Source organism: Sapajus apella, unplaced genomic scaffold, assembly GCF_009761245.1.
Source record: "Sapajus apella isolate SASKATOON/1434 unplaced genomic scaffold, GSC_monkey_1.0 scaffold63, whole genome shotgun sequence".
Lineage (NCBI taxonomy): Eukaryota > Metazoa > Chordata > Mammalia > Primates > Cebidae > Sapajus > Sapajus apella.
Window position 1 is genome coordinate 3,057,648 of NW_022437003.1, and position 22,597 is coordinate 3,080,244.

General features: G+C 42.6%; 1 long non-coding RNA gene across 2 annotated transcripts in view; it reads right to left on the reverse strand.

The window, feature by feature from the left end:
* Positions 1–10,557, reverse strand: part of LOC116529733 — a 17,024-nt gene extending 6,467 nt beyond the window's left edge. The window contains exons 1-2 of one of the 2 annotated variants that reach the window (XR_004259637.1): positions 10,321–10,557; positions 1,111–1,442 (exon numbers count right to left, since the gene is read on the reverse strand). This is a non-coding gene — a long non-coding RNA (uncharacterized LOC116529733). Of the gene's footprint in view, positions 1–1,110; positions 1,443–2,020; positions 2,747–10,320 lie in introns of those variants that run through there. The other variant, XR_004259638.1, reaches the window with a different exon arrangement.
* Between the last annotated feature and the right edge of the window lie 12,040 nt (positions 10,558–22,597).

Consider the following 22,597-nt stretch of genomic DNA (forward strand, 5'->3'; position numbering starts at 1 on the left):
TTTTAAAGAAATGGTGTCTTGCTCTGTCGCCCAAACTGGAGTGCAGTGGTGCAATCTTGGCTCACTGTAACCTTCGCCTCCCGCGTTCTAGCAATCTCCTGTCTCAGCCTCCCAAGTAGCTGGGACTACAGGTGCATGCCGCCACACACAGCTAATATTTGTATTTTATTAGAGACGGGGTTTCACTGTGTTGCCCAGGCTGGTCTTGAACTCCTGAGCTCAGGCAATCCACCCTCCTCAGCCTCCCAAAGTGTTTTTTTTTAGTATGAACACAGACTAGTCGTGTTGTGCACACTCCACCCCTTCCTAAAAACGTTGCTGTATTTGTTATATTTCTTTCTCTTTTTTTTGAGACAGTGTCTCGCTCTTTCACCCAGACTGGAGTGCAATCTCAGCTCACTGCAGCCTTCACCAGATTCCAGGTGATCGTCCCACCTCAGCCTACAGAGAAGCTGGAACCACAGGCAACATGTCACCACATCCAACTAATTTTTGTTATTATTTGAAGAGATGAAGTCTCACTACGCTGCCCAGGCTGGTCTCGAACTCCTGGGCTCAAGTGATCCACCTGCCTCAGCATCCCAAAGTGCTGTGATTACATGTGTGAGCCACCACCGCACCCAGCCAACACTCCTAATTCCTTTTATTTTTCTTTGGGACGGAGTGTCGCTCTGTTACCCAGACTGGAGTGCAGTGGTGCGATCTCAGCTCACTGCCACCTCCACCTCCTGGGTTCAAGTGATTCTTCTTCAGCCTCCCAAGTAGCTGGGACTACAGCCACATACCACCACACCCAGCTAATTTTTGTATTTTTAGTAGAGATGGGGTTTTGTCATGTTGATCAGGCTGGTCTCAAGATCCTGGCCTCAAGTGATTCACCTGCCTCAGCCTCCCAAAGTGCTGGGATTACAAGCATTAGCCACCGCCCCTGGCCCACTCCTAATTCTTGATTATTCTTTGCCCTTGTAAAAAGAACCTGAGTTCTATAAATAGGCCACTAAGTTTCTCTGATTTCTCAATATAAGAATATCCAGAGCAGAAAGCATGGAGGAAAGACGTATAAAATTTAACAGGGCGTCTGCATGATGTAACCAGGATTGACATACTAACCTTTTTAACGAAAATCTCCATGAAAATATAAAACAGGAAAACTCTGAAGACTCTCCTGTTTGCTAAGGGTATATCCAGAAAGTATCAAAAGTTGTATTCTCCCAGTTGAAATCGTCTCAGTTTTGTCTTCCTGTTTTGATTACCGGTCTCTTGAAAAGGGGCCTGTGGTGTTGCAAATGATCCCATTACTCACTCCTCTCAGGTAACTCTGCTGGAAAGGAAAGGAAAGGAAGTAAATCTTGGAGTCCTTCACCTCCATCCCTTAATCATATACATGCATGCCCTCAAAAGTTGTAAATCACTGTCTTTCACTGCATTGCCATGATTCACACCTGAAACAGAACAGAGAAGACAGGTACTCAGAAATGCCAGGCCCGGAAAATAAGGCATCTTAATACATGAAAATCAATGATACTTGGGCACACCAGTATTGCTTCTTCTCAAACAGACATCACACCAGCAAGTACAGTATATCATTCTAATTAAGGGTCATCAGCCGTGTTAAAGGCAAATTTTATAGAGCAAAGCTTTCCAAACAGAACGTTTTAGGACTCAGTACCCTTTCCAAGTGCTATTAAAACCAAACGTCTCTATCATGTTAATCCATTTGGGCAGTATGACTTTAATTAGTAAAATTAGCCCTGTTTGGCCAACTTTCCTCTCATAAACCATGCAAGGCAGAAACATGACCAATCGTATGTTTTGAGGTGCCACCTAATGATATAAAAGCACCTACCTACCTTTACACACAAGTGTTTAAAAATCAAAACACACCATCAATCTTGAAGAAAAAATATTTGAGGTTATCCTATTTATTACAATGATGTGCTCATGAAGAAAAAGGGTTCCGATAGTCAACAGCCTTCTTTTAATTTAATTACCAGAAAATGCAGCCGGTTTTCAGGTTTACCTGAATGTTATCAGTTTGAGTGGATTTTCCTGCTCAGTACACAGCTGCCTTGCTTCCACAGGTCTTGCTGGGAAGAGGCAGTAACAGAAGTGCATGCTCAGTATTTTCAAGCACATTTAAAATCTCTCTAGCCGGGGAGATAAGAACACCTCCCTCTTGCCAAGCAAATGCCAACAACCAACAGAATGAGGCCAAATGATAAAAAACACCTCCTCCAGATTTTACTAAGCTTCTTCGTTGAGCTTGTGCCATCATTATCAGCCGGCCTTCACAACTGCCAGTCTGTTCCATTCAATTTCCCATCAACTCAACATCAGCAGGATAACAGTACAATGGTCTCCCAGCTCCTAGATTTGGGAGATTGATGAGGGGATGCTAATGAGGGCTCTGCCTGCAAGATGTATTTTTCATATTTGACTCTCCGACCTTAATTTTGCATCATTCAAAAATCTGGAACTAATGCTCATGTTGGGTACAGAAATGACGCATTTTCAGCAAGAGCCAGGCCAGGCTGACAGACTGTTTCTTGAACTGCCTTTCAGCAAAATGGCTGCCTCAAGGATTAGGTTCTGAAATGGCTGAGAACAGGGATTTGTAAGACAAAGAATGACACGTATTTCTGACAGCTGTGAATATATACATAGGCTAGAAGTATCTTTTTTTTAAAAGCCATTGTGGTACATTTAAATGGAATAATGTAATTGAAAATAGATTTTTTTTTTAAAAAGAATGAACTCAATGCTACCACACTTTCAAGGCTGTTTTCTTTTTTTAATTGATTTTAAAGGACTTTGTATTAAGATCATAAGCCCTATGTTGCCAGACCAAAAGCTCTTTGCATAGAAATGACCATGGTCTGCTCCACTTTCAACACAGGATTCTCTTACTCAGACTCCATCACCACTATATTTTTTAAAAGGCATCTCCTTTGAATTTTGAGTTGTGCTGTGGAAACTTACAACTAATAATGCCTAAGCCTAAATGTATATGCACACACAAAAATTATTCTTTTCCCTCAATAAGCCTCTGCTAATATCTGTCATCCCTATTAAAGGACATGGATATAATATGTTCCTAATAAAAGAAATACACCTTGACGCACATTCTACCACAGAACAGCAGTCCCTGAGGTTACTTCAAACTTACTAGTACCATGAATTCGCTTTTGGGTAACAATTTTTTTTTCTTAAATCCCATGGGTTATGTTTTAACTCCAGCTTTAAAGCTGTGCAAATGGAAGGAAAACTATCTTAGTAAACATACACCTATCATCAGGTTTAAGAGAATTTTATTTCTAGACTTAGAAACGTTCCTTAAACAACCTCACATAAACCACAGATGCTGATGCCTGTTATTAACCTACAGCGACCTATCTCTGCATCATATTCCAGGGTCACTTAAATATGAATACGGGATGATGCCACTCAGCTAAAAACGAAGATGTAACACAGATGCATGTCAGACTTTTAAAATGATCTTTGGGAAATCTCAAAGGCTTATGCTATCCTAAAACAGCAAATACTGACATCCACTTTTTGTCTTTTTTTTTTTTTTTTTTTTTAAGTGTAACACCAGTAAACCACATTCGAGGTCAGAAAAAAGCCTACTTGGCCACCTGAGTAACTGCCATATTTGGTATTCAAAATTAAAAAGTGGAGAGTTAAACGTGGTAGTTACATGCTGGATTTCTTTGTAAACTTAAAATTGGGGCAGTAAAAAAAACAAAATAAGGACAACTCATTTAATGGCCTTTGGTCAGCTCACTTGTTAAAGATACACTGATTTACATACACAGTCAAAGAACAGCACTTAACAGAATGACTAATGTCATAATCGGACACCTTTATTGAGTCATTATGTATACAAGAAACAGTCCCAAAATTGTAAGGCCTGCCTCAAGTAGGCTAAGAGGTAACTGGATGTTGTAAAATAGTAAAATATATGAAGAGGCATGCATATAGCAAGAAATGCAGTCAGCAAAATGTCACTAAATTATACCCTTCAATCTGTCTTGCCTCTAAAATGCATCTCCATCAGACAGCCCTTCACCCACTCCACAGAACGCAACCAGAAAGGGAGTTGCAAGTCTGCAAGTCAAATGACAGCCCAGGAGTTTGTGGGTTTTCTAAATGGTGGTTTGAGATTTAGGTTTTCTTTCTCCATATAAGTAAAAGACCCATCGAAATGTTCCCCTGACACTACAGAATCATAGACAAAAAGGTTTATAGACTGAGTGGTTTACCAATTTCTTTTGATAAAAAGCAGTTAGAGGAGCAACTAGGTCAGATATCCCTTCTACCTGCCATTTGATTATTTGTGGGGAGACTTAAAGCTGGTTTTATTGATGTGCCAGGAAATGTTTCGCATATCAACTCAGCACTGGAGAGTAAGCCACAGATATTTAATTTCAATTAGAAAGTAACAGTCCCCCAAAACATAAAACCATTATTTCCAATGCCATAATTTTAAGGGGGAAATTTGGGGAAGAGTACGAAAAATTCCTACAGATACAAAAAGGATTGATGTTATTAGGAAGCACAGGAGGAACTGATTTTTATTACTCAAAGAGTATTGCTTATGAAGCTCAGATTACAAGAGAGGCGCAGCTTTAGGAGTTTTGTATTCCAGGTACCAACATGAGTTACCAGTCAAAGGGAGCCTCTTCAGAAAATTATGATTTACTGATGCGTACCTGCAGTAATGTATTAGGTAGATACAGAGACAGGTGTGTGTGTGTGTGTGTGTGTGTGTGTGTGTGTGTGTGTGTGTAATTTATATGCTATTGTGTGTGTGTGTAATTTATATGCTATTGTGTGTGTGTGTAATTTATATGCTATTTTGTGTGTGTGTGTGTGTGTATATTTTAAGACCACCACTGATGTTGTAAATGATTCAAGAATTATATAGGGAAAGCATAAATATGTTTCTATATCTCTGTCTACCTGGCTAACAAAAAGCTCTTAGAGCTGAAAAGTTCTAAGAGGCAACTTGTTATCACAGAGCCTTGAATCTATAAATCTTACAGCTGACATTTCCCAACGTGGGGCAACAACAAATTAGAGAATGAAGAAGGGCACTTCTATTCTTAAGGGCATGAATGGCAGCTGCTGGGCTCATCTGGAATCCTTGGCTCATGCAAACTTGTTTATGCATTTGGTGTATTCATATAATGTGCCTATTTGCTCGGCGTAAAACCAGTAAGATGGCTGAACACTTGCTCTCGTCCATTTGTTGACTCACAACAACTCAAGGATTACATGCCACATAAAAAGAACCTGACCAGCTGGGAGGAGGCGTCAAGGACTTGATGAAATAGCACAAAGTCTTGTCTTGTTTTTTCTCTGGAAAAAGCCAAAAAGAAAATATTGTTTTCTAATAATTCTAATAGCCCTTTCATTTCTCCTCTCGTTATAAAAACTAGAATGTATTCCCAGCATGTGTCGATGGATGGTCACAACTCGTCCTCAAAAATCAGGTGCTTTAGGTGAACGGGCCAATATGGAATCTCAAGTTCAATTAAGCTGTTGTTTTGTACACACTTTTATGATGAGCTCGATATGCTTCTAGATGGTAAATATAATCTCTGAAGAAAAAAAAAAATCATCAAAATGAAAACCTTAAGTTCCTGAGTCAGAGACACCACGAGAAACAGTGTCAGTATTGTCTTCAAGCATAATCACTAATTAAATAAGACTTCATGTATTTACTAGGAAAATGGGTCAACCTGGTACTCTTCATAAAGGGACAAAACAGTCTAAGTGATTCTAATAAAAACGTTCTCAAATCTCTCTTATTTTACAACCAATTGGAAAACAACAATCACATATCTTCCATAGTTGTCATACCAATATTAAATAAATGTCTTATTTACCTCTTTACCTCATTTATATTCTCAGAGATACACAAGTATTTGGCCAAAACAGAATATACTTTAAAAATTAATCACTTAAAATTTTCCTTCTAAAAGACATTCTGCCTTTATCTTGCCATACAAAAGACTATCATTTCTTAAACCATTACTTTATACCTACTCAATTGCTACTCATGTGGTTACTTGGGAAGCTGGATTTCTCCATATGTATTTGTTTTGCCGGGCGCGGTGGCTCAAGCCTGTAATCCCAGCACTTTGGGAGGCCGAGGCGGGTGGATCACAAGGTCAAGAGATCGAGACCATCCTGGTCAACACGGTGGAACCCCGTCTCTACTAAAGCTACAAAAAATTAGCTGGGCATGGTGGCGCGTGCCTGTAATCCCAGCTGCTCAGGAGGCTGAGGCAGGAGAATTGCCTGAACCCAGGAGGCGGAGGTTGCGGTGAGCCGAGATCGTGCCATTGCACTCCAGCCTGGGTAACAAGAGTGAAACTCCGTCTCAAAACAAAAAACAAAAAAACAAACAAAAAAAAAAACAACAACAAAAAAAACAAATGTATTTGTTTTTATTAAACAAATGTCCAACAACTTTTGGAATTAACAAATGGACTAGCAGCCCCAAAGGACTGCCAGCTAAATAAGCAATTAACCTGAGAACACAAACACATCCCAGGCTACTGAATTCAGAACATTCTCAGATTATAGCCAATTGCCAAACTCATTCATCTCAGCAAGTCACTGTGCCAAGCCTTTCTTGGTAAAGACAAGCACAACCTCAGGATCTTTCTTTACCTTCTCTCACTTTAAGAAGTATCAAAAAATTAGATATGTATCAATTCATGAAAAAACTTCTTTAGAACATGACCATTATTTATCCTTTCCAGCTCTAATATTTAATGAAAACATCTAAAGTTAACTCAAAAAAATCTCTGCCTGTTTAAAACAATTCTTAGTATTGAACGCATTTCATTAAGTCCAGAGTCATGATTTTGGCTCACGAAGCATATATACCTACAAGATGTTCAGGAGCACCTAGAAGTCCTACTGCCCCCAAAACAATCTCTTCCTGGGCTGCTTGTCTAAAGATTCAAATCCCTACCACAGCTTGGTCTCTTAGGTATCAAAGCCCCTTGATACACCACCACCTAGCTATAAAACCTTCAGCATAAATTTACTTCATTCAGGAATCTACTGGCCAAGGCTCAAAGGACATAATCAATTGAACAGGTAAGCCACGGTAGGAGAGGGAAGCAGAGGGAAAGTTCTATCTAGGGAGAGAAGCTTGCAATCAGTGTAAACTGGGCCACCACAGGCAGTGGAAAGATGGGGGAAACAGGAGATAAAAGTTCAGGGAAGGCCGGGCGCGGTGGCTCACATCTGTAATCCCAGCACTTTGGGAGGCCGAGGTAGGTGGATCACAAAGTCAGGAGATCGAGACCATCCTGGCCAACATGGTGAAACCCCGTCTCTACTAAAAATACAAAAATGAGCTGGGCATTGCCAGGTGCGGTGGGTCACGCCTGTAATCCCAGCACTTCGGGAGGCTGAGGGAGGCGGATCACATGGTGATCCCCCGTTTAACATGGTGAAACCCGGTTTCTACTAAAAATACAAAAAAAAATTAGTCAAGCATAAGGGTACACGCCTCTAATCTCAGCTACTCAGGAGGCTGAGGCAGAATAATCACTTGAACCTGGGAAGCGGAGGTTGCGGTGAGCTGAGATCACGCCATTGCACTCCAGCCTGGGCAACAAAAGCGAAACTCCATCTCAAAAAAAAAAAAAAAAAAAGAAAAAGAAAAAAGTCCCGGGAAAACGTATCAGATAGAACTTCAGTCCATTTTGAAGTAGAAAATGTTGGCATCTGGTTGCCAGTATCTCAAGGTTTGTGTTTTCGTCATCTGCACTCCCAGTCAACTAAGACCAACACACACTGGCTGGAGAAGGAGACAGCAAACTCCTCCTTCCTGGTCTGGTCTGGAATTCTGCCTTCTCTCGCTCCGTGCCCTGGGTACCTGCCAGCCCCGACACCCCCTTCCACTGCCTATCATCACTCGGATCTTCTTCTTCTAATTGCTCTGGATTTCTTTTGTGTTTTCCTATTCTTTTCTCCCATTATTTCATAAATTTTCAGAAAGAAGAAGAATTTAAAATGCTTTGCCCAAGCAAGCCACAATCTTTTAAAAATTCCAATCTGCTGAAAATATTTACATTCAGGGAAAGTGTTGCTCTGTTTACCTCAGAGAGCCCACAGATATTTAAACAAGGGGAAAACAATTCTGGTCTATTGATCCCGAGTCTAGGCTTTATCCACCAGGACCAGCTGTTTCTCGCAAGTTACTATTCTGAAAAAGTCACTTCTATTTAGGTTTTAAACCCACATTTAAAAACTTACCAAGACATAAAAATACTGGCCTTCTGAGTGGGATGACATTCAGTCAGAACTAGAAGACAAAGCTGAGCTACCACGGTCGGGCTCAGCTCCTGGCCTCCAACTCACTGTCTGTCCAAAGAGCATTTAACATTTTAATATTAAAATAGTGGCCCGATGCAGTGGCTCATGCCTGTAATCCCAGCACTCTGGGAGGGCAAGGTGGGCGGATCACGAGATCAGGAGTTCGAGAGCAGCCTGGCCAACACAGTGAAACCCCGTCTCTACTAAAATGCAAAAATGTGCCAGGCGTGGCGGCAGGCGCCAGTAACCCCAGCTACTTGGGAGGCTGAGGCAGGAGAATCACTTGAACCCGGGAGGTGGAGGCTGCAGTGAGCTGAGATGGTACAACTGCACTCCAGCCTGGGCAACAGAACTAGACTCTATCTCCAAAAAAAAAAAAAAAAAAAAAAAAGGTATTCTCCTTTCCCCTGCCTTTCTTTCATCTAAAAATGGCAGTCCCAGTCCACTTTGGGCACAGTTCTGCATTCGTTTATTCAACCTCAAGCCACTTAGGAGAAATCAAAGTTAATTTGTTCATTAAACCTTAAGAGAAGCTGGGCACAATGACTCATGCCTATAATCCCAGCACTCTGGGGACTGAAGCAGAACAATCACTTCAGGCCAGGAGTTCAAGACCAGCCTGGGCTACATAGTGAGATGTCATCCCTACTAAAAATTAAAATAAATTAGCTGGGTTCTGTGGCATTCAACTATGCTGCCAGCTACTCAGGAAGCTGAGACAGGAGGACCCCTTTGACGCAGGAATTTGGGGCTACAGTAAGCTATGACTGTGCCACAGCACTCCAGCCTGGGCAACAGATTCTGTCTTAAGAAACATAAACCTTGAGAGAGTTCAAGAGTACACTGTGACACTACCATGGTCTCTGGCAGGTGAGTTATGAACTGTGTTCTGGTCTGAAGAAACTTCTGGAACATAAACTCTACTGGGTCATACAGTCCTAACTTTTATCAGGTAAAGAAATCCTATCTCTAGAGATTGGCAGAGTCAATGTAGTTTCTTTTTCTTTTTCTTCTTTTTTAATACAGGGTCTTGCTCTGTTGCTCAGGTTGGAGTGCTGTGGCACAATCTTGGCCTTTACAGCCTCTGCCTCCCAGGTTGAAGGGATTCTCCTGCCTCAGCCTCCTGAGTAGCTGGGGTTACAGGTATGCACTGCCACACCAAACTACTTTTTGTATTTTTAGTAGAGACAGGATTTCTCGAACTCCTGACTTCAAGTTATCCGCCTGCCTCAGCCTCCCAAAGCGCTGGGAATGCAGGCATGAGCCATTGTGCCTGGCAATAACTACAGTTTCTTTCCCAGGAGGTTTAGAACAGTCACATTTTTCAAAGCTGAGTAAAGACAACCACAAGGTTTGTGTTTTCGTCATCTTAAAGTTTCGTCAAACTTTAAGCTTCTCTTAAGGTTTAATGAACAAATTAACTTTGATTTCTCCTAAGTGGCTTGAGGTTGAATAAACGAATGCAGAACTGTGCCCAAAGTGGACTGGGACTGCCATTTTTAGATGAAAGAAAGGCAGGGGAAAAGAGAATACCTTTTTTTTTTTTTTTTTTTTTTGGAGACAGTCTAGCTCTGTTGCCCAGGCTGGAGGACAGTTGTACCATCTCAGCTCACTGCAGCCTCCACAAGACACAGCATTAAGTTTTGCTCTTCTGATGTCATTTCTTACTCGGAAAAGGAGTAAGAATTACATAGGACAAATGCGGAAAACTACCGGGGATTAACCAGCCACAGCAGGGGATGGGCCCACTCTCAGCTCCTGCATTCATCTAAGCGTCGCAGTTAACGCACAGCAGGACTTCTGCCATGGGCTCTTCAGCTATCTAAGAGCTTCCTGCTTCTCATTATCATCGCTGTATACAACACAAGGAAAAATACGTTGCATAGTAAAGCAAAGTGTTTTGACACCCCAACAAAGTAAGAGACACAGCTGAGCTCCTCTGGCAACTTAAGTTTAAAGATGAACTGAAGACAGCACCTTCCCTTCTCTGTTAGAAAATACTGCCTTGAGCACAGTACTCTTGAGACTGGTGCTTCTAATCTTCTAAAGGAAAAATGCTTTTCTGTCCCTGAGTTCTGTCTCCAACCTGTGGTCTTATAGATCTCCCCTGAGAGCTTCCACCTCTCCTGCATCACGCTCACCTTAAACCAGCCATGACTCACACGCAGGCAGAAGAATAAACATCACTAGCTTAAAAAAGAGAAATAGATATTTGTACACCCTTCTTCACAGAGCATTAGTCCCAACAGCCAAAAGGCAGAAGCAGCCTAAATGTCCATCACTGGATGAATGAGAAAACAAAATGTGACACATACATACAATGGTATACTACCCAGCCATGAAAAGAAGTGTGATGCAGGCTCCAACATGGATCAACATGGCAAACATGCTAAGTGAAATAAGCCAGTACAAAAAAGCAAATATGGTGCGATTCCATCACATGAAGTATCTGGACACTCAGACACAGGAAGCAGCATGGTGTTGCCAGGGGCTGAGGGGAGGGGGAAACGGTCAGTGGCTGGTTAGCAGGTATAGAATTTCAGCTTTGCAAGACGAAAGGTTCTGGAAACTGCTTGCACGACGATGTGAATGTATTTACACTGCTGAATTGTGCACTTAGAAATAGTAAAGATAGTAAGTTTTACACTGGGTTTTTATTTTACTTTTATTTTTATTTATTTATTTTTTTTGAGACGGAGTTTCACTCTTGTTACCCAGGCTGGAGTGCAATGGCGCAATCTTGGCTCACCACAACCTCCGCCTCCTGGGTTCAGGCAATTCTCCTGCCTCAGCCTCCTGAGTAGCTGGGATTACAGGCACGCACCACCATGCCCAGCTAATGTTTTGTATTTTTAGTAGAGACGGGGTTTCACCATGTTGACCAGGATGGTCTCGATCTCTTGACCTCGTGATCCACCTGCCTCGGCTTCCCAAAGTGCTGGGATTACAGGCTTGAGTCACCGCGCCCGGCGGGTTTTTTAATCACAATTAAAAATAAATTAAAAAGAGAAATATACTTGTAAGCCCATAAACTGGAAGTAAATGCAGTTTATCTTACAATGGCATTTTTACTGTGCTTTTTTTAAGGTATCCATCTAGTAAGAATCTACTTTGTATAATGGTGTGACTCATCTGCTTCTCTCAAATAAGAGCTACTTGTATCATCCATTGTTTTACAGTCAAGGCACAGAGGAAGTTTTGCAAAAATCACACAATTGCAAACAAATGGAATTTGGTCCATATTTCACGCTCCTTTATCTCATACATGCCCCTTCTCTTTGTAAAGAGTCTTAGAGGAGTAAGACTCCATTCCTTAACTGCCTACAAGTCTTTCCCCCAACCACACCCACTAACGGTTTCTCCCGAAGGCCACCAATTACCTCCGTATCACCACTGCTCACTATTGCAAGCTTATCTTCACTTGGCTTCTCTGTGGCATGAGACACAGTTGGACCCACCCTTTCCTTCTGGAAATTCTCTTTTCTCCATTTTCTGGACAGGATTCTTCCCAGTAATCCTTCTACTTGTCTGACCACTCCTTCCTTATCACATTCTTAAACAACAGATTTTCTTCCCCAATTTCCACCCAAACAAGGGCTACTTGATGACTAAATGAGAAGTAATATTTACTTTAAACTTATTTCACACATTGCCAGGGTTCTTATGAAATTGTCAGGTTCTAGAGCCTTCTGGATACAGGCTCTCTAGAACTGTCACTTGAAAGTGAGGATTCTTTCTACTTACACCTCTCAATGCCTACCACAATGTAAACCTTAACAAAGACCTATCAAATTTTTTTTTTTTTTTAGACAGAGTTTTGCTCTTGTTGCCCAGGCTGGAGTGAAATGGCCCCATATTGGCTGATTGCAACCTCCGCCTCCCAGGTTCAAGCAATTCTCCTGTCTCAGTCTTCCAAGTAGGTGGGATTACAGGCATGTACCACCAGGCAGGCTAATTTTTGTATTTTTAGTAGACAGGCTTTCAGCATGTTGGTCAGGCTGGTCTCAAACTCCTGACCTCAAGTGATCCGCCCGCCTCTGCCTCCCAAAGTACTGGGATTACAGGCGTGAGCCACCGCGCCTGGCCCCAAAGTAATCTTAATATAACTAAATGCTCACATTCAAACCTGCTTTTCCAGGTTTACTCTTCCAGTTTTCACTGTGTAAAGCTCCCAAATTATTCAAATGTCAAGTTCACCCAAAGGCCAGTTAAGGGTCTAACATGGGCTCTAGATAATAGCTAAAACAGTAGAAAAATTCCTTCATTAACTTACTGTTTAATTCTCAGGCCCCTGCCAGCTCTCCTTGTCTCCAAAAGGCCCTGAGCTGTGAAACAGGAATGGCCACCGCATCCTGCCCCTCCCCAGCAATTATGCCCCAACTGGCATTTCTGCCCTCCGAGGGCCTCGTCCCAGTATGAAGCATGAAATGAGATTCAAACATTCAAACAATGTTCCTGCATCTTCCAATTCAATTAGTTGAGCTAAATACTTAAAACCCTCATAAGAGAAAATTACAGGAAGCTCAAAAGGTACCCATGTTGGAGTCAGCTAAATTTTGATGAAGAGTAAATTAAGTTAGCTATAGATTAGATTCACAGTATCTCACGGACTAGGAAGTTACGAAGCAGCGTTGCCTCAGCCTTTGTTACCTTCCCTGGAAGACTCTGCTTTACCCACAGGCCCCTGTCAATGCTCTCCATTGCACCCTTTTTGGAATACATTCCGAAGTCTACTTCTGATCTCTGACCTCATACATGTTCTCCTGTTAGTTCTATGCTCAGCATAATGGAATGTTAATAAGCTGTATGACTGACTCTACAAAAATCAATGGTCTCGATCCGGGCTGGTAAATAAGCTACTTTGGTGGGTATGGCTATCCACACAGCATTAGGTACCATTTGATAAAGAAACAGCCTCCAAAGAACAAAAATGTATCCTAGGGAATTCGGAGCTTTCATAAACTGACTTTTTGTTTGATTTAGATATTTTAAAAATCAAACTTTTTGTTGGATTTAGACGAATTTTTCACCTCCTTCTACATACCTGAAAAATAGCAAGGTGGCAGATCCCCGACCACCAACATCCAAAATATTGATGATGATAAAATTTCAACATGAGAAGATAAAATTTCAACAGAGAATGACCAGTACTGAGTTATGAATCTGGGGGCACAGTTGACTGGTAGAAGAAAGGTTTCTGTCTAGGAATAAAAGAACTATATAACAATAACCCCCTGGTAGATCAAACCAGGACATTTAAAAGGCACATGGTGGAATTCAACATCAATTTTTGATAAAAATTATTTTCAACAAATGAAAGGTCATTCTTTGATAACAGAAGTGTGACAGTACATGAGGCTGACCCAAGAAAGTTTCAATTTTAAGATGCAACAGATTTTTAAAAAGATCATCTTGCTTTGAAACAGTAAGAAAACAAAAACTTCTGAGAGTTATAGAAAACACATTTTCTTTTTTCCTGGGGTTATCTTGAATTGTATGTGTATTCACTGTTAAGGTTTTTTCAGTATTTTGTTTTAACAGAACACAACTGTAAAATTATCATCGTTACCAAGCCAGAAGGTTCTAATTTTTTTTTTTTTTTGAGGCAGAGTTTTGCTCTTGTTACCCAGGCTGGAATACAATGGCACAATCTTGGCTCACTGCAACGTCCACCTCACGAATTCAAGTGATTCTCCTGCCTCGGCCTCCCAAACAGCTGGGATTACAGGCATGCGCCACCACACCTGGCTAATTTTGTATTTTTAGTAGAGATGGGGTTTTTCCATGTCGGTCAGGCTGGTCTCAACCTCCTGACCTCAGGTGATCTGTAAACCTCAGCCTCCCAAAGTGCTGGGACTACAGGCACGAGCCACCGCACCCAGCCCAGACTGGCTTGTATAGCCAATTTTATTACTGATCTTAAATTCCCTACAGACAGTGAACTTTCTTATTGCCTGTAAAGAGAGCTCAGCATTCTCACTGTCCCCAAACCCCTTCGAAGAAGAACAGATTACATGGAACATAATCGTCACCACCACCTCCATGAAGTCTTCCTGACTGCAATCCTCCCCCACATCCAGGTCCCCATAACTCCTCACTTGTTACACAATTGTCATTTGCTGTTTTTCTTTCTCCTTGCTAGATTTTGGGTGTGTGTGTGTGTGTCTTTTTTTTTTTTTTCGTTTTTTGAGACAGAGTGATGCTCTGTCGCCAGGCTGGGGTGCAGTGGCCAACTCGGCTCACTCCAACCTCCACCTCCCAGGTTCAAGCGATTCTCCTGCCACAGCCTCCCAAGTAGCTGGGATTACAGGTGCGTGCCACCATGCTCGGCTAATTTTTTGTATTTTTAGTAGAGACAGGGTTTCACCGTGTTAGCCAGGATGGTCTCTATCTCCTGACCTCATGATCTGCCCACTTCGGCCTCCCAAAGTGCTGGGATAACAGGTGTGAGCCACCGCGCCTGGACGATTTTGGGGTTCTTAAGGTCATACCCTTAATCTACTTTCACGGTATTTCCAAATGGCTTGCAGAGTGCGTAAAACAGTTCTTCAACACGGTCATTAATTTTAGAAGAGGCCACTGAGCATCTGTTCTTGACCAGGCCTTGCTCTAGGCACTGGGATTACTGCAGAGAACAAAACCTATGGCAGCGGGCACTAAGCTTACATTCAAGCGGTGTTTACATAAATGGGTCAACATTAGAGCGCTAACAACCTCTTCCTAATGGGTTGGAAACTTTACTCAGCGAAACAAAAAGAAAACACGCACATGGCCAGCTTTTACATATTCCTTTCAAATTGTGAAAGTTAAGTCTAAGTCTGATTTGCAAATGAAATTTAGAATCCTAGAATTATCACCAAACACATGGATTTCCCTTGATCAATGATAAAGGTCAAAGGACATGAGCCAGGGCCCTTCAATTTCCATCATACCACTACGAAGCACACTGTAACCTACCCTTGGATGCAGCCGAAATTATCTCCAAAACCTGAAGACCATGTTTCATGGAAACATCTCTTTCATAGAAGAGATATTTAAGGAGAACCAGTCTTTCACCACTGCTCACTACCATTTCCGTAGTTATAATTTTCTAAATCCTTTTATTTTTTTTATAAAATTTTTTTTTTTGAGATAGAGTCTCACTCTGTTGCCCAGGCTGGAGTGCAGTGGCACATTCTCAGCTCACCGCAACCTCTCCTTTCTGGGTTCAAGCGATTCTCATGCCTCAGCCACCTGAGTAGCTGGGATTACAGGTGCTCACCACCGTGCCCAACTAATTTTTGTATTTTTGGTAGAGACGGGGTTTCACCATGTTGCCCAGGCAGGTCTGCAATTCCTGGCCTCAAGTGATCCACCTGCCTTGGCCTCCAAAAGTGCTGGGACTACAGTTATGGGTCATTGTACCCAGCTCTCATTTTCCTTTTACTGTCACATTTGAGCCCTCACATAACAGGTGACACAGATGTGTTAGGGTTTCTTACGTTTTCTTTAGAGATGCCTAAGTGGAGGCTTGAGGAGTTTATGTTATTTGCCTAATTGCATGCAGCACCCCCTTCTGTCTTGTAGCATGGCACTCAGCAAACCCTCCATGAATGATCACACTGCTACGTTAGCAACTATGAAAACTAGTTGGAGAGTTTTCATTAAGATTTTCTGCTTTCTCCATAGTCTCCCACTAATTTGATTTTGGGTCATTTAAAGGCAGAGACGCTCTCTCTGTCTTCCTGTATCAATCACGTACAGAACCCCAGACGCTGTCATGCTCACATGGAATGTGAATTGCATCAATATTTGTTCATTGATTTGTTGCTCAAATGACATGACTTGTTGGTGTTTATGTGGCAAATCATGCAATTTTAATAATTAGTGTCTGAAGTGGAAAAGTGCCTTTAACAAAAAAAAATGTGGGGTGAATGTGAAGTACTGAGAGTGACACTGGCCTACAAGATGTATGTTAGATGGAAATGCAGTATTTTCACAGCAAAATAAATAAATAAATAAAGTGAAAAATGCATGTAGAGAAAAATCTCCAGGCCGGGCACAGTGCCTCACACCTGTAATCCCAGCACTCTGGGAGGCCAAGGCAGGTGGATCACGTGAGGTCAGGAGTTTGCGAACAGCCTGGCCAACATGGTGAAACCCCCTCTCTACTAAAAATACAAAAAAAAATTAGCCAGGTGTGATGGTGGGCACCTCTAATTCCAGCTACTCGGGAGGCTGAGGCACGAGAATAACTTGAATCTGGGAGGCGGAGGTTGCAGTGAGCCAAGATTATGTCATTGCACTCCAGCATGGGTGACAAGAGTGAAACTCTATCTCAAAAACAAAAAAACTCCAAAAGTAACATCACTGTTACTGCTTTTTACACACACACACACACACACACACGTTCAATAAAGGAAACATGCCAAGTTACAAAAGTAACTTCAACTGGGAGCCTGAAGAATCACACTATGTTGAAATGCAATGTAGAGAAGCATCAACTGTTGGTCTAGGAAATCAGAGACTCATTCTTGTGTCTATGATCACTGCATTTTATGAAGATTCTTCTGACAAAAGCACTAAACACATTAGTTACACTCCTAGACTGAATGAGGTACTTTCATAAACCAAATTACGGATTCACTAAAGGTTAACCAGAAACCCATTTATAGTTTGAGCCTTCTGAGTAAGAAGTGAAGGAATCAGAGAATCTCAGCATTAGCAAAGACAGTACAGATCAGCCAATTACATCTCCCATCCAATGAAAGGAAGCCTATCTACAGTTATCATTGACATCGTTATGAAATACATTAATTAGTCCATGTTTTCATGTAAGGAACATAATTTGATCTTTCTCTGATGGCAAGGAATTTTCAAATTGCGCAAAGTCATGTTTGGAATTAGACTCTTTAATGTTCTACAGATGATGTTGTGACAAAATGCTGGACCAAATGGAAACAGACCCAAGGATATCTCCAGGAAAGGACGCTTCAAAAATGTTAAATTCTTGATATATTTTAGGATTATATATCCCTTTCTTATAAGAGATAGGCTCAAAGGATCGTATGCTGATTATAGAATGGGGACTTCTGAGTTCTGGTTATGTGGAGTTTAATTTTATCATCATTGAGAAAAATAATTTGATACTGTATGAGTTCAGGCAGTCAGATCACAGCCAAAGGCGATGATGTTTTTAATGCTTAACTGAAAACTCTTCTGAATTATTAATGATAATGGCATAATTTCTGCCTTCAGATAAATACATATTTATTTCAATTGAAGTTTGTCCGATGATAAGAGTATATTGTAATGACAAACCAGCACACCCTTAAAAAATGCAATTCATTTTCCACAATAGACGCAGTGCTGCAAACGAGTACATAGAAGGGCTTTGTTGTAAAATCTTGTTACATGTAAAATGTTCTGGGTGAACTCAGCAATGCAGTACATAATATCAACTACTACCTTCGTTTACATTTCACTAGCAATTTTTTTTTTTTTTTGAGACGGAGTTTCGCTCTTGTTACCCAGGCTGGAGTGCAATGGTGCAATCTCGGCTCACCGCAACCTCCGCCTCCTGGGTTCAGGCAATTCTCCTGCCTCAGCCTCCCGAGTAGCTGGGATTACAGGCACGCACTACCATGTCCAGCTAATTTTTGTATTTTTAATAGAGGCGGGGTTTCACCGTGTTGACCAGGATGGTCTCGATCTCTTGACCTCGTGATCCACCTGCCTCGGCCTCCCAAAGTGCTGGGATTACAGGCTTGAGCCACCACGCCCGGCTCACTAGCAATTTTTAATCTTTGGGCAGGGAGCAGTGGCTCACTCCTGTAATCCCACCACTTTGGGAGGCCAAGATGGGCGGCTCACTTGAAGCCAGGAGTTCAAAACCAGCTTGGTCAACATGGCAAAACTCCATCTCTACTAGGCCAGGCACAGTGGTTCATGCCTGTAATCCCAGCAATTTCGGAGGCCTAGGCGGCAGATCACGAGGTCAGAAGATGGAGACCATCCTGGCTAATATGGTGAAATGCTGTCTCTACTAAAAATACAAAAAAATTAGCCAGGCATGGTAGCATGTGCCTGTAGCTCCAGCTACTCAGGAGGCCGAGGCCGAAGAATCTCTTGAATCCGGGAGGCGGAGGTTGCAGAGAGACAAGATGGCACCACTGCACTCCAGCCTGACAACAGAGCAAGAGTCTAGCTCAAAAAAGAAAACAAAAACAAAACAACAAAACAAAAAAACAAAAAAAAAACCGGCCAGGCGCGGTAGCTCACGCCTGTAATCCCAGCACTTTGGGAGGCCGAGGCGGGTGGATCACGAGGTCAAGAGACTGAGACCATCCTGGTCAACATGGTGAAACCCCGTCTCTACTAAAAGTACAAAAAAAAAAATTAGCTGGGCATGGTGGCGCGTGCCTGTAATCCCAGCTACACGGGAGGCTGAGGCAGGAGAATTGCCTGAACCCAGGAGACGGAGATTGCGGTGAGCTAAGATTGCACCATTACACTCCAACCTGGGTAACAAGAGCGAAATTCCGACTCAAAAAAAAAATCAAATCAACGATCTCCACTAAAAATACAAAAATCAGCCAAGTGTGGTGGCACATGCCTGTAATCCCAACTAATGGGGACACTGACTGAGGCATGAGAATCACTTGAACATGAGAAGTGGAGGTTGCAGTGAGCTGAGATCATGCCACTGAACTCCAGCCTGGGCAGCAAAGTGAGACTGTCACAAAATAAAACAAAATAAAATCTTTCTGTGTTCACTTTTCCTAAAGTACAACTTTACGGGGTATCTTCTTCAAGAACAACTTTCAAAGCCCCTGAAGATCCACAATCAAATGATACACTAATGGCGTGTAGCCCCTACCATCTCAGAGTTCACGTTCCAACCAGCAACACAGGCAAAAACCCAACTAAACGTTTATGCAGTATCAGAGTGACGAAGAAAAGCAGATAAACGGATAGAGAGGATTTGAAGGCAGGGTGTACAGTATCAAACCAGTCAGCGAGGCCTGTATTAAAGGTGGCATTTGAACAGAAGGATGGAAGGGGTCACTCAGACAGCAAGTACAGACATCTGAAACTGGAACATGTTTGCTTGGACATGTTCAAACAGTATCTGCAGAAAAGACAATGTGGCTACAGCAAAGTGAGCAAAGGGGAAAACGGCAGGAATGAGACCCCAGAGGAGGTGGAACAAGGAGGTAGACCACATAGGGTCTTGCAGGCCACAGGTAGAGGCGGCCACTGTCCACTAGCCAGGTAACTGCTCAGGACCAAGACCTTTATTTCTCCAGCTGCTGGAAAAGTTGCCTGCTGATAGGTCACCACTGTGTACCCACCTCTCCCAGGTGTTCCACAGCATGGCAATGGAAACTGTGACTCTAACTGTCCTATACATACTCCCAGCAATTCCTTCAGTCCTGAGTTTTCAAAACTGCTACTGCCTAGCATAAGTACCTACCTTAACTTTTTATTTTTTTTTGAGACAGAGTCTTACTCTGTCACCCAGGCTGGAGTGTAATGGTGTGACCCCGGCTCATGCAAACCCTGCCTCCCAGGTTCAAGCGATTCTCCTGCCTCAGCCTCCTTAGTAGCTGGGACTACAGGTGCACGACATCACACCCAGCTAATTTTTATATTTCTAGTAGAGACAGGGTTTCGTCATGTTGGCCAACCTGGTTTCGAACTCCTGACTGCAAGTGATCTGCCCACCTCGGCCTCCAAAAGTGCTAGGTGTAAGCATAGCACCCAGCTGGCCCTCATCTCTCATCTATTTGCTAATAACCACTCAAATGGAGTCCCTCCTGCACATCTCTTCCCATTCCCAATTCCATCCAGCCTCCACATAGCTGGAAAAGTAGTCTACCATTGGATACAGATGGCCAGCTGCATACATGATCCTTAGTCTATGACCTGATCTTGGCTTTGCTCTGCAGTCTTGCCTTCCACCACTTGACCCCTACCCTCTTATAAGCCACCAGTATCTAACTATTGTAGCTGTCACCCTACCCCACCATGACCAAGTCTCAGATCATCACTATGGGGAGGAAACAAGCCCTACTTCCTAGATGATCCAGCCACAGCATTTTCTCAAAAGTGGCCCCCGATTCCAGTCCCTGCCAGGCATGACTTAGTTATATCCCACAGCCCTTGTCACACTGTACTAAAAGCGCCTATTTTATGTCCACCCACCCCTACCAATCCCCTGCAGCCACCACCACTGGACTCTAGGTTCTTGAAGACAAAGACCATCTCTTACTCATCTTTGAGTTCCAGGAGGCAACAGAGTACTTAGTATGACAGGCAGGGGAAAAAAAGAAAGCATGAACCTGTTTATTACGTTCTGATATTTATATAAAAAAGACGTGGAAGAATTTTTTTTTTTTTTTTTTTTTTTTTTTTTGAGACAAGGACTCACTGTGTCACCCAGGCTGGAGTGCAGTGGCACGATCTCAGCTTACTGCAACCTCCACCTCCCAGGTTCAAGCACTTCTTCTGCCTCTGCCTCCCAAGTAGCAGGATTACAGGCATGTACCACCACACCCGGCTAATTTTGTATTTTTAGTAGAGATGGGGTTTCTCCATGTTGGTCAAGCTGGTGTCAAACTTCCAACCTCAGGTGATCCACCCGTCTTGGCCTCCCAAAGTGTTGGGATTACAGGTGTGAGCCACTGCACCCAGCCAGAAGAATATTTTTAAAAAGAAAACACGACTGGAGCAAAAAGAGAAAATAAGCTTATGAATAACAGAATGGAGTTTTAAAACCACCACCACCAAAACCGCAACAAATGCCCCAAGTGTTTCCAACTGCACATACTTAGGATACCCTGGTCTCAGCATATTCTATGGCCCGTTCTGAAGAACGATACAAATAACAGAGGCCCAAAATACATTATTAACTGGTACCTAAGGATTTCTTCTCCCAGAAAGCAATACAAGCAACACCCGCAACACGGATAGAAACAAAGCGCCTCTTGGAGATGTACTCTGGGACTATAGACAGTGGAAGTACACAGAAGAAAAAGCATGGAATTCTTTTTGGGATTGACTTCCCTACAATTTTAAAGTATGTTTTCTTCCTATGTCATTACCAGAGTTAGAGTACTTTAAAAATAGAATTGCTGGCAAAGGTGAGTGTCAAGGCCGGGGACAGTGACTCACATCTGTAATCCCAGCACTCTGGGAGGCCAAGTGGGGTGGATCACCTGAGGTCAGGAGTTTGAGACCAGCCTGACCATCATGGGAAACCCTGTCTCTACTAAATAAAAATTAGCTGGACATGGTGGCGCATGCCTTTGATCCCAGCTACTTGGGAGGCTGAGGCAGGAGAATTGCTGGAACGCAGAAGGGTGAGGTTGCAGTGAGCTGAGATTGTGCCATTGCACTCCAGCCTGGACAACAACAGTAAAATTCTGTCTCAAAAAAAAAAAAAAAATTTGAGTGTGAAATGGAAGTTCTATCCATAATGAAATTATTATATTATTATTATTATTATTATTATTTTTGAGACGGTGTCTCACTCTGTTCCCAGACTGGCGTGCAGTGGCGGAATCTCAGCTCACTGCAACCTCTGCCTCCCAGGTTCAAGCAATACTCCTGCCTCAGCCTCCTGAGTAACTGGGACTACAGGCACACCCCATCACGCCCAGCTAATTTTTGTATTTTTAGTAGAGACGGGGTTTCACCATGTTGGCCAGGATGATCTCGATCTCTTGACTTCATGATCCGCCCACCTTGGCCTCCCAAAGTGCTGGGATTACAGGTATGAGCCACCACGCCCAGCATCCATAATGAAATTATTAATCCAGAAGTCCCAGGGCTAATGGGCCCTCATCACTAGGTATATGCCCTGCCATATTTCTATAGATCTGAGTCAGTTACATATTATTATGTCAAAAGTACTAGTAGATTAAAAAGGGAGTGAGGTGAAGAGAAATAAAGAAAAAGCCAAGCCGTGGGTCAAGTCCACGTATGCTGGTCTAGCCATGCAGTCATGTGGTTTCTCCTGGGCTCTTCCCAAAGGGCATGTCCTCACAAACCTCCTATGAGCTCAGTCAGGAGAGGGAGATGGGCAGGAGCCACGTGAAAACAGCAGTGCCGAGGGTATTATCCTGGAGTCAGCAAACAGCCACGGAGCACAGACACGGCAAAGATTCCACCGGGAAAAACCACCGAGGGCAAAAGTGGCCCAGCTGCTGAGAGACCTGGTAGTTAGAGGAAAGCCTTTTTTAAACTCAGTGGAAAAGGCCCACATCCAGCA